This window comes from Balaenoptera ricei, chromosome 5, assembly GCF_028023285.1.
Source record: "Balaenoptera ricei isolate mBalRic1 chromosome 5, mBalRic1.hap2, whole genome shotgun sequence".
NCBI classification, from domain to species: Eukaryota; Metazoa; Chordata; class Mammalia; order Artiodactyla; family Balaenopteridae; genus Balaenoptera; species Balaenoptera ricei.
In genome coordinates, this window is record NC_082643.1 from 29002718 (window position 1) to 29015074 (window position 12357).

The window sequence follows — 12357 nt, forward strand, 5'->3', positions numbered from 1 at the left end:
GGGGATGTAGTGGGAAACAAACTAGATAGAGCTCCCACCTACACATAACTTAGAAGGCTGATAGGGTCTTCCCACGAATAGTCAACAACATGCCTAAATACGTCTATAATTACAAACAGTTCAAAGTTCTCTGGAGGAAAGGGTGTGATCAGAGAATAAAGGGATTTCAACATCAAAAATATATAATTCCCCCCACCACAGTTATCACAGGAACACCCCCCCCCTTTTTTTTGCCTCCTGCCTTTTTTTTCTTTCTAGTTTTAATGAGATGTAATTGACATCCAACACTGTATAAGTTTCAGATGTACAGCATAATGACTTGACCTACATACATCATGAAATGATGACCATGATAAGTTTAGTGAACATCCGTCCTCTCACCTAGATACAAAATAAAAGGAGTATCCCTTTTTAATGTGAAGAATACCACACCAGTGATCCTTGGCAGGCTTGTTCCAGGGAAACTAATTCACTTAAATTCATTTAAGGAGCTGATACACAAACTCTACATTGCATTTATTTTTCTGAGTAGAACCATCTCTTAAAATAAGTTTTTGGGGCTTCCCTGGTGGTGCAGTGGTTGAGAATCCGCCTGCCAATGCAGGGGACACGGGTTCGAGTCCTGGTCTGGGAAGATCCCACATGCCGTGGAGCAACTGGGCCCGTGAGCCACAATTACTGAGCCTGCGCGTCTGGAGCCTGTGCTCCGCAACAAGAGAGGCCGCGATAGTGAGAGGCCCGCGCACCACGATGAAGAGTGGCCCCCGCTCACCACAACTAGAGAAAGCCCTCACACAGAAATGAAGACCCAACACAGCCATAAATTAATTAATTAATTAATTAATTTAAAAAAAATAAGTTTTGGGGTTCATAGTTTGCATATATAAAATTTGCAGCCAATTTTAAGGGCTCACCTTATTGTAAATGATTAGTAATTGATTTGGGGCAGGGGGAGACAAACTGCTTAAATAGCATCATTAACTTGCTTTCGGTCCCTTGATATCTCCTTTTCCCTGAGGATCCTGTCCTCCTCCCTAGCTCAGCCCATCCACTTTCTCTGATCACACTGCTAGATCTTGGCATTATCCCACACTGTCCCAGCTCCATGATTTTAATCTCCAGCATCCCATTCTCAGACTGTTCCCCAGCTTTTGGGGGTGGTTCCCTGCTCCAGCAATTCTTGGATTCCCCTCCTCCCACCTTCATTCCTTTGATCTTCTCATCTTTCCATCATCAGCACACTCTCCCGTGTCCTCACCTCTCTGCTTATCACAGTTCCCCAGAGTCACTCCCCTGCCTACACCCTCTGCTCTCTGACCCTCTTTCCCTCCATCACACCCACCTGCAAAACCCCAGCTCTGCCCCTTTAGGCCGACCGAGGCTGGAGGAAAAGCCACAGCCATGCTGACTGGCCTTGCTTTAAATTCATGACCACTAACCTCAAATGGGCACTTAATAGTGCTGCTTGGCAATCCTACCACATTTCCATGGCTCATTTGTTCTCAGACTCTCCCAAAAGATAACCGTTTCATATGTGCTCCTCTCTTTTCCAACCTCCAGCACCTCTTCCACCCTCACCATTTCTCCGGAAGTAGGGTCCGTGGCTATTTCACCAAGAAAAGAGAAGCAGAGAGAAGAGAAGGTCCCTGTGTTCCCAGCTCCACAGCCACCAGCCCTCGTGCATCTGGGCCCACACACTGCCTTCCTTTCTGTGCTAGCTTCTCCCTGCTTCAGGGCTCCGGCCCCTGGCTCTTCTGTGAAAGGGGGAAGAAGACTCAGCCTCAGGGTCTTTGTACTTGGCAACCCTCCCTGCAGATCATGTGATATGCTCCCTCTTCCTCTAGGACCTCTTGTCAATAAGGTTTTCCCTACCCGCATGGACACACAACTGCCCCCATTCCCCATCCCTGTTACCCTTTGGCTTCCATCCCATGTACAGTCACCTGGAATATTTGTGTATTTATTCATTATTTGTCCCCCCTGAGGGATTTGTATCTGTTTGCACCATATCCCCTGTGACTTGAACAGTGCTAGATTGATTCATTCACTCATTCCTTTATTCAGCAGGTGCCGGACTCTGCTCCAGGCACTGAGGGTACAGAGGTGCACAGAACAGACCAAAAAATCCTGCTGTTTTGGTGAAGGAAGTACTTAGGTAGTGATGAGCGAAACATCCACACCAGGCAGGGAAAGAGGACATAAAATGTGTGTATTTGGGCGGGATATGGTGGGCGGGGGGTGTGTGTGTGAGATTTTAGATAGAGTGGCCAGGGTGGGCCTCGTTGAGAGAGGAATGTTTGAGTGAAGACCCGAGGGAAGAGGCCCACGTGGGCGTCTGCGGAAAGGGCTTTCCAGGGAGGAAACAGCCGGTGTGCGCAGGTCCTGAGGTGGGAGTGTGCCCCAGTGGTCCCAGGACTTGTGAGGAGGCCACAGAGACTCGAGGAAAGAGCAAGGGAGAGAGTAGACCAGGTCAGAGTGGTAAAGAAAGACGGGAAGGAAAGTTCATGTAGGCTCTTGTACACATTGTGAGAACTTCTATTTTGAGTGAAATGGGGAACCAAGGGAGGATTTTTTTGGATACAATGATATTAATATGCAACCCACGTTCAAGTTTCACAACTGTCCCAATAATGTCCTTTTGAAAACAGTCCAATTGTCTATTACCATTGAAAGAAATAACTGGCACAAGTGGCAAGATCAAATTTCACAGCATGTGTAATATTAGTAATTATCATTTGGGGCTACTAGGCTGCGCTGGGAAAGATCATCTATAGATTTAAAAAAATGAACAGTTCTACGTCTTTTTATAGCTTTTCCCCCAATCCAGAATTCAAACAAGGATTAGTTGTCATGTCTTTTTTTTTTTTTAAACTGCTTTATTGAAATAAAATTCACATGTCATACAATTTGCCCACTTAAAGTATACAGTTTGGTGGGCTTTAGTATATCCACGGAGTTGGGCAACCATCACCACAAATTAATTTCAGAACATTTTTGTCACCCCCAAAAGAAACCCCATAACCGTTAGCTATCACCACCCCCCCACCAGCCTTTCCAATTCCCCCAAACAAAGGCAACCACCATTCTCCTTTCTGTCTCTATAGGTTTGCCTATTCTGGATATTTTGTATAAATGGAAGCTTACAACTTGTGGTCTTTGGTGCCTGGCTTCTTTCGCTTAGCATAGCGTTTTCAAGTTTCATCCATGTAGCATGTGTCAGTACTTCATTCCTTTTTATGGCTGAATAATGTTCCATTGTATGGATACAGCACATTCTAATTTATCAAAGGAGGGTTTGCGCAGAGGAGCGATCTGATGGGAGTGGCATTTAACTCCCATTTAACTCACTCCAACTGCTGTTTTGAGGAGTAGAGAATGAATAACTGTATCAAAAGTTGATTTTTTGGGAAAATGAGGCCCAAGAATTGACCTGTAAGTGCTCAAATCATTCAATGAAGAAATTAGCAGAAATATTCTGACCTATACATAAACAGTATTTTATGTGTTTTGGGGGACTTGTTGCATTTCCTTAGAACAATTAAACATGGAATGCAGAAATTAAAAAATAGTTAATAAATAAGAATTTTAAATGGAATGTGCACGTGTAAAAGTACATGAACAATTGGAGAGTACCATTAATTGGATTTTTAAAAAAATATTGCTGGTAATGGTTCTTTTGGTACATGTGAAATTTATTCCTCAGAATAATTATTCGCCTCTAAACATAACTCAACATTATGGTAATTATCCAAGATTTCATGCCAGCTTCCAAGAGAGCTGGCCAAGAGAAAAATGAAATCTTATAAAAAAATATTTTCAATGTCTACGCAGATCAGGTATCTGGGAGCTAGTTCCTTTTTATTTTGGGAGGTTGGTGTCATCTAAAAGATTGTAGAAACTGGATCAAAAAAATTTAAAGTTCTATTGCGGCATCTCTCATTATTTGGAGCAGCGAGGTAACCAGCTGGAATCATTAGATCCCGAATTGGCATAAAACACACGTACTGATTCAGGGTTTGTTACAAGCACATGCAATAGTTACTAGGTTATCCATTTTTGGGTACTTGCAACTTCTGGGGCTTCCAAATCGTTAAGGAGTAAGCGAGGGGCAAGGAAACTAGACATAAAAAGGCGAGGCTCGAAAGGTAATTGTCAAAACGCACTCCACGTTTATAGAGCGGTTCGGTGGGCCCGGTGGACGTGTTCGAGGAACATTTCAAATAAATAAAAATTGAACTCGGAACTTCACCGGCAGGTAAGGTACCGAGTCCGCTCCCCCGGGACTAAAGGAGGCAGGGGCTGTGGTGTTTTCTCCTTAGAACCGGCGGGGCGTGGGGCTGGCGGCGCGGGAGGCGGCGCGGGCCCAGCGCTCGCGCCGGCGGGGACGGGAATTTGGAGAGGATCCCTGGTCGCGCAGCCGCGGCGGGAGCGGCGGCGCGCGCGAGTGCGCGTGTGAGCGAGCTAGAGAGCAGGCGGGCGGGCGAGTGCGCCGGGTATTGGCAGCTGAGGAGTGGAGGCTGGGCGGCTCCGACTCCCTGACGCCAGCGCGACCAGATCAATCCAGGCTCCGGGAGCGAGCGAGCGAGTGTGCGAGCGGGCGGGCGGGAGGAGGAAGGAGAGGCCGAGCCGCTGAGCCCGGGCCGAGGCGCGGGGAGGGACCCTGCGAGCGCAGCGCCCGGCCGGCCTGACCGGGGCCGCGGGGGACCCCGCTCGCCCGGCCAACGCGTGCGCCCGCGTGGACAGGCGCGCAGCCAACCCGGTAAAACGAAACAGACCCGAACCCAACTTTCCCCTCCGTCGCGTCCCCGCCCTCCCCTCGGCGCCCCCGGCTTCCCAGCGCCGCCGCCGCTGCCGCCGCGGGCTGGGGCGGGCGCGGGCCGGCCGGGTGGCCACCATCGCGCGCGGGGCCGGCGGCGCGGGCTGCGGCGGGGAGGGGGCTCTTCCCCGCGTGGGGCAGACCGGGGATTCCCCCCCCCCCCATGATGGCGCCTCCCGGCCGCTCGGAGGAGCAAGCCTGCCACCTCCTCCTCTCCTCGCGCCTGGCCAGCCGGGCAAGGCTCGGGCCCGTGTGCCCCCCGCGTCTTTGTTGGGTCTGCGGTGGAGAAGCCGCGTTCCTCGGCCCCCGGCCCTGCCCGCGGCCGGCCCTCCGCGGCCACCCTCCCCCTCCGCCCGCCGCCCGTTTCCCTTTCCCTTCCTGCAGCCGAGCCTGGGCCGTCGGCGCGGCCCGCGGTCCCATTGTGTCCCGCGCCGGCCCGGGCGACCCCTGCGGGAGTCGGAGGGCGGCCGCCGGCGCTGCCCTTTCCGCGGAGCGGGGCTGGCGTAAGGGGGACACCCGGTGCCCTGGGTCCCTCTGCGTCCGGGGCGGGCTCCTTCCTGTGCCCCACTAGCGTCTTGGGGGTCGAGGTCAAGGAAAGTTCGCACTGAAATTCCCTCTCGTTTATTCAAAGGTTTGGCGGCGGCGGCGGCGCGCGTAATTTTTTTTTTTCTCTTCCGCCTACACCCCCCGGAGTCTCCGAGTGTCGTCTCATTCCTTTCCCTTTCCCGGATTCGATTGCCTCACTGCATGTGTATTTGTGAGTTCGCTGTGCAGCAAGTGTTCATTTACTCTGCGCCCGGTCTTTGTTAGTGTTTCTCGGGGTTGTTTCTGCAGGAAGGGGGGTGGGGTGGTGTAGGGTGTGAGAGAGACAGACGTGGGCTTGTTTTTCTCGTTGCTTAATATATATGAAGGCTTCCAGGGAGAGCGGTTCCCTGATGTACTTTGGGAAGGGAGGGGGAACAAATGCCTGCCGGATCTTACAACTACAGTAGCTGCGGCTTTTGTTTATTTTGCGGCGCGGACCATGTTTCAGTGCACTTGCAAGATCCCCGGCCGGGCGCTTCCCTTCTGAAAATCGAGGCGCGTCTCCGAGCCCTCTCCCGAGAAAACATCGTCGTCGTGAGTGCTGTGACAGCCGGCCTCTTTCTTTCCCCTGAGGTTCTCTTGCCATTGTAGCTGAAATTTCACAGTAGGTGGAATGATACAGAAGTTGCCTGATACCTGTATGTGCTTCCTCTTACTGAAGCTCCTAGCAAGCAGCTCCATCGCAAAATGCCTTTATTTCAGAACGTTTCTCGCTTCCATTACCTGCCGTTGATAACATGCCTGCATTCAGTAGCACAATGAGAAAACTGTTCTCTGCCCATGTTGATTTTTCATCTTGTTTCTCATTACCACTTGACGCTTTATTGGAGGTAGCTGAGCTGTATTGGAACCACGATTGAAAAAGAATCAGGGCAGAATCAATGTGCACTGCCCCGGGATTTTCAATTCGTATAAATATTTTGCATCAGTGTTAATTCTGATGGAGGTGCCAGGGCTAAATATGCTGTAACTGATTTAAATGTTTGTCCTCCCCTCTCCCTCCCCCTTTCCCATTTGTAGTTATTTGATATTTCTGTGCAGGTGGTGTACATTTGTGTAATATTGCAGTTCTTAGGAAACTGTAACCAGGGTCGTGGGAGATGATTTTCTAGAGGTGGGTGATGTCTGAGCCTCTGGAGGATCCAGGCAGGATCGGGTTTCTTCTGACGGTAGGGATTTGTCCTTGATTTAGTTTTGACCCCTCCAACCGTAGGTGTGTAACCAAATACATTTTTCCTTTTTGCAGTATCCTTTGGTTTTATACCCTTGAAGAGCTGATGACCTTTGCATTTTAGAGAAATGACAGTTTTTAGGCAATTTAAAATATTAACTTCTTACACCTCTTGGAATTTAATTTTTTTTTCTACTAAGTTCATTAAAGCATTAAGAGGAAGGAAGTCTCATTTTTCCAAATACATTTATTAGTTGAAAACTAAATTGCAGTTTGTAACTTTGATTTCTAGTAATTCTGGGTTTAGTAACTTGGTTAGAGTGGAAAAAGAATAAACTTGAGTGTAATTAGATGAGTATATTTAAGCTGCAGTCGCCTACATAATCAAGGCCAAGTTGTGTGTGTATAAAAGATCTCATTTGTGTAGTCTTACAAGGCTAATGGAAGCATCATTGAGGCTTTATAAATAATGTAAGTGGTGTATAATGTAGAGTCTCCAGAGACAGCAGAGAAAGCATCATTACCAGCCTTTTCAACCTGCTTGAGATCTTAAATTGATTTACAGCGCTGAACTGGTGCAAACTGGTACATCAGGATGACATGGGGTCAGCCTGCAAAAGTCTATGATGTCAGCCTATTAGTTCAGTCATCATAATTAAACCATATTACAGGGGCGGCTAAGCAGGAGTCTGGCGTTATCCTTCAGATATGGGTGGTACATGGATTTTGTTTATAGTGGAAAGGCCAAACTGGCAAGGAACGCTAGTGTTTCTGAAAAGGGGGAAAGGCTTACAGAACTCTGAATTTCTGAAAAAATTGAAGCTAAATTGAGGGATGTTCAGTCCGCATCGTCTAAGTAGCTTTCCATTTGGTAGTGGAGAAACAGATGCTTTGAGGGTGCCGATAAGGACCTTTGCAGCTCTGATCCATGCACTGAATCATGCTTCATGTGAGCTTGAATTTAACTTGGCCTTAGGGACCTTATAAAATATCAGAGGACCATATATTTCACATCTCTGATCCTTTTATTAACACTGAGTTGCACTGTATTGATGCAAACGCTGATACGTTATTTCTTTAATCACAGTTACCAGGTCTCCACTGGAAACAGAGATATTTGAATTGAACATATAAACAATTCAGGAAAAGAAGATTCTTATTTTTTGCTGAAATTTCTGGCAATCCTTATTCAATTTATGGGTCATCTAGGGCTGTGCTGTCCAATTAGGTAGCCATAACCATGTGTGGGTATTTAAGTTGAAATTAATTAAAATTAAATTAAAATAAAAATTCATCTCAGTAGCACTAGCCACAGTTCGCGTGCTCAGTAGCTAATGTGGCTAGTGGCTACCACCTTGGAGAATGTATACATAGACGATTCCCATCATCACAGAAGGTTCTGTTGGACAGTGCTGTTCTAGACCCTTCGCCTCTCCTCATCCTCACTTTCTACTCACCTTTCAGCTGCTTCTCTGCTTGTTACCTCTGTGGATGAGTTTGTGGGGTAGAAGGGAGAAAGAGATATGTCAATTAATTTTGCTACTTCCTAGTTGCTCTTGTTAAAAGAGTTTGGAAGTGACAGTTGAAGCTACTGCATAAAATGAGGTTGACTTTTCTGTCAATCATATTTATCATTGGTGTCATGGCTTCTAATTTGATTTAGAGCTTTGGGTAGGAGAAATAATTGTAGCTGATTTTTTTTCTGAGTTTTTACTGTGTCCTTGTCTTTAATACTCATATCTCATTTAAGCATCAAAACTTCCCTAAGTACTGTTGTTGTCACGTTTTACAGGTAAGGAAACTGAGTTCTGAGTGATTCATTGTCTTGCCTCAGGCTACATAACTAGTGATTATATTCTTAGCCATGAAGTGAACAAGGCAAGCTCGCTCTAGAGCCTCACTTTTCTAAAAAATTAATTAATTTTTGGCTGTGTTGGGTCTTCGTTGCTGCGCGCGGGCTTTTCTCTAGTTGTGGTGAGCGGGGGCTACTCTTCGTAGCAGTGCGCGTGGTTCTCATTGCGGTGGCTTCTCTTGTTGCGGAGCATGGGCTCTAGGCACACGGGCTTCAGTAGTCGCGGTGCATGGGCTCAGTAGTTGTGGCTCATGGGCTCTAGAGCGCAGGCTCAGTAGTTGTGGTGCACGGGCTTAGTTGCTCTGCGGCATGTGGGATCTTCCCAGACCTGGCTCGAACCCGTGTTCCCTGCATTGGCAGGCGGATTCTTAACCACTGCACCACCAGGGAAGTCCCCTCACTTTTAAATATATATATATATATCTAGAATACCTGAATAATCATTGTTCTGCTGGGCTTTATTATTCTGGTATAGACATGACTTTGCTTTTATTTTTTAGGCTTTTAGACAACTTTGCCTTCTATTGTGCTTTTCTGGGCCATCTTCTGTTGTCTTCCTTTAAGTGCTTAAGAAAGGAAACATAATGTTAACACCTCTCTAAGCAGAACATAATTGGAAGACTAAATCTGACATAAAAGTAATGCATTTCAAAGCCAAATTGGTTTTATCTCTGCTTTTCTGGATTATTCTTGTCACTTTCCCCTTGCTTTTTTCTTGTATAATCACAAGCTGATGGTACTAAAAAAGAAAGTTCTAGTAGTTCAGTTTATCTCATTATAATTAGTCTTTTTTAGCTGGTAAACACTGCACCTTGAGATACAAATAGTTCATTGAAAATTCCTTGAAATTTTTTTTCTCTTTTTACATTTATGTCTACTTTTGTATAGTCTTACAGTTCAGTCATTTGTATTTTTGTTTTTTTTTTGGTCAGGGCTATTTAAGAATTTGATGAAACCCTGGATCCCCTATCACACTCCCATCCTCTAATCCAAAAATGCTTATATGCCCTGGTAAGCTTGTGTGTGCACAGAAGTACCCAAATTTCAGGCGAAGGACATCCATGGGACTGCCTTGCCAAGTGTGTTCATAAACACTGATTTGTAATTTCCTTTACAAAGAATAGAGATATTGAGTGTTAAAAGCTACTTTGATGTTCCTATCAAGTTGAGCAATCCGAGGCCCAGGGAAGATAGCGGACTTGCCTGAAGTCACCCATACAGTGATTGGAGGAGGGAAAGCCTGCACCTGGATCACTGTCATTGTCAAGTTCCCATTTGTTTGTTTTTTCCTTCCTCACTCGCTGTGCTTCTGGGCCTTTGGTCTGAGCATATCCAGTGTTAATTGGGGAGGGGAGGAAAGAAGAATTTTTTGGCATGATATTAACTTTTTGTACCCAACATTGTTTGAGCTGAGTATGAATCAAAAAGTCTGACAACCTCAGAGAGATGTTTTTTACAGATTAAAATTGATTTTTTTTTTTTTTTTAATTTTAGAGATGGAAAAGAAACGCCTTATGCCTGATTTAGTCAATGGGACCTTACTAGGAAATGGTAGATCCGAGATTCTACGAAGTTCAAATTAAATCAGGCAAGTCTGCTGTACAAATCTCCTCTTTTGGCTCTCAAAAACAAATCATATTCCTAACCAAAAGTCAGAGGTTGGGGTATTTAGGGAAGGAGTTAGGAGGTACTAGGGAGAGAATTGGAAAGATCTAAGGAGAAAAGGGATAATTTAAATATAAAAATTTAGAAATGAAATATAAAGTTATAAAATGACATTGAGGCTGATGAAGTATTCTGTGTAATTGTACTTCTGTATGTGGCTTTTCTTTTCTTTTTTTAAAACTTACTATTACCGGTTTATTATGAAAGGATATAACTCAGGAACAGCCAGATGGAAGAGATGCACGGGGCAAGGTGTGGGGGAAGGGCGCCGTGAGCTCCATGCCCTCTCCAGGCTCCCCATCCCCATAGCACCTTGATGTGTTCACCAGCCTGGAGGCTCTGGTCTTCATTTTTGGTACCAACATTAGCAGGAAGCGCTTTGATAACAAATAGAGGCATCTCCATTTTGCCTCGAATTGAAAACTGTTGACTCTTTATCCCCCTTTTCTGCTATTAACGTCGTATTGCAACTATTTAGGCTAATCTGGTGACCTGTCATCTGATTTGCTGCAAAAATACCTGAAGTATTTTTAATACTTCTGGAGTTACTGCCTTTAAAAAAAAAAAAAAACTAAGTTGCATGAATGTATTTACCTACAATCTAAGTCAAAATCTTCACTATGGTGTTCACTATTAAAATAATGTCAGTTTTAGAGATGTACTACTAGTCCTAGGCAAAAAAGTAACATTTACAGCTATTGCTTGCTGACTTGCAGAAACGAGCGGGCCCTGTAGAACATTCATTTGCATAAGGAAAGCTGTCTTTCAGATGGGAAAAGCCAATCTTTCAAAAACAGTTCAACTCCAATGACTGCATCGGGTTTTTAGGCTGATACTGGGAACTGCAGTATTTGAGCAGTTTAATCTAACATCTTTGTGATTTTTTAAAAATTAATTTATTATTTTATTTTTGGCTGCGTTGGGTCTTCGTTGCTGCGCACCGGCTTTGTCTAGTTTTGGCGAGCGGGGGCTCCTCTTTGTTGCGGTGCGCGGGCTTCTCATTGCGGTGGCTTCTCTTGTTGTGGAGCACGGGCTCTAGGCACGAGGGCTTCAGTAGTTGTGGCGCATGGGCTTAGTTGCTCCGCGGCATGTGGGATCTTCCTGGACAAGGGCTCAAACCCGTGTCCCCCTGCATTGGCAGGCGGATTCTTAACCACTGTGCCACCAGGGAAGCCCTGTGATTTTTTAATGAGCTAAAATCAGAACTTTAGAGAACATTCCCTCTTGAAGATAAAGCATCAAACTCTCTAAGGTTTGAGGGAATCCATACCTGGCAATTCTCCCAAATCTCTCTGCTTGGTTCCTAGTGTTCACATAGGAGCCTTATATAGAACCCAGGTCTATGGTTGGTGGATTGATTTCTTAACTAATTTTCTTGAGACAAACAAGCCTGGATTTCAAGGAACACATACAGCATACACAGCAGTTACTTATGCATCTATATGCTTTTGAGCTCACGATGAAAATAAATATTCACTATGTCATGTTTGCAAAAAGGAGGATAGAGGGGTCTAGCTTTTGATTCAAAAATATATTTATATGTGTAATTTTTTAATGCTTTATTTGTAGTTTCCCCTTAATTTTAGGGCAGCTGTACTATATTTTTTTCTACAATTCCAGATAGTTAAGGTATAGTTACTCAAACTATTCATTCATTTTCCTCTCCATGTCTATCTTTTGTGGTTTCTTTGCGGTGTGCTTATGCAAAGTGGAAGTATTTCAGACCTTTATAGTTTTTTTTCTTTCAGTTTCGAATACCACAAGAAGAAAAGGGAACTAATTATCTTTCAAGTATTATAATTAGGCATTAAATTAAGTCATTATTATTTAGCTAAATGCAAGATCTTTTGTTTAGATTGAAGGAAAACATGTCTTTTTAATGGAGGAGAGGGGTATTAAATATCTCCTTATTTGAAAATTTTGATGCAGTGTGGTAATGAGCATATGCTTCACTTAGTGAGTCTGTTAGTTCAGAGTGGCTCAGTAATTAGTGAGGAGACCCACAAAAATGAAAAATTAAATGCAACATCACAAGAGTTGTTGCAGGGTAATATAGGGGTAAGTTGTACAGACAGTTCACATGAGGCCCACCGTGGTGTGGAAGGACGTGTGGGTTTGCGTAGGGAGAAGGAAGAGACATTTGGGCAGAGTAGCGGCGTGGAAGACTCAAGGTAACCAGGAGTGTTGGGAGCAGCGCTGTCCGATAGAACTTTCTGGAGTGATGGAAATGTGCTGTATCTGTGCTGTCCAGCACTATAGCCACTAGCC

The 12357-nt window shown here is 45.2% G+C and overlaps 1 protein-coding gene across 3 annotated transcripts in view; it reads left to right on the plus strand.

Annotated features, from left to right (window-relative positions):
* Window positions 1-4462: 4462 nt before the first annotated feature.
* SMAD1 (SMAD family member 1) overlaps window positions 4463-12357 on the plus strand; it is an 80744-nt gene continuing 72849 nt past the window's right edge. For 2 of the 3 annotated variants that reach the window (XM_059922564.1, XM_059922562.1), the window contains exon 1: window positions 4463-4759. The gene's annotated coding sequence lies outside the window, so the exon portion shown is untranslated. Of the gene's footprint in view, window positions 4760-5532; window positions 5574-12357 lie in introns of those variants that run through there. The other variant, XM_059922565.1, reaches the window with a different exon arrangement.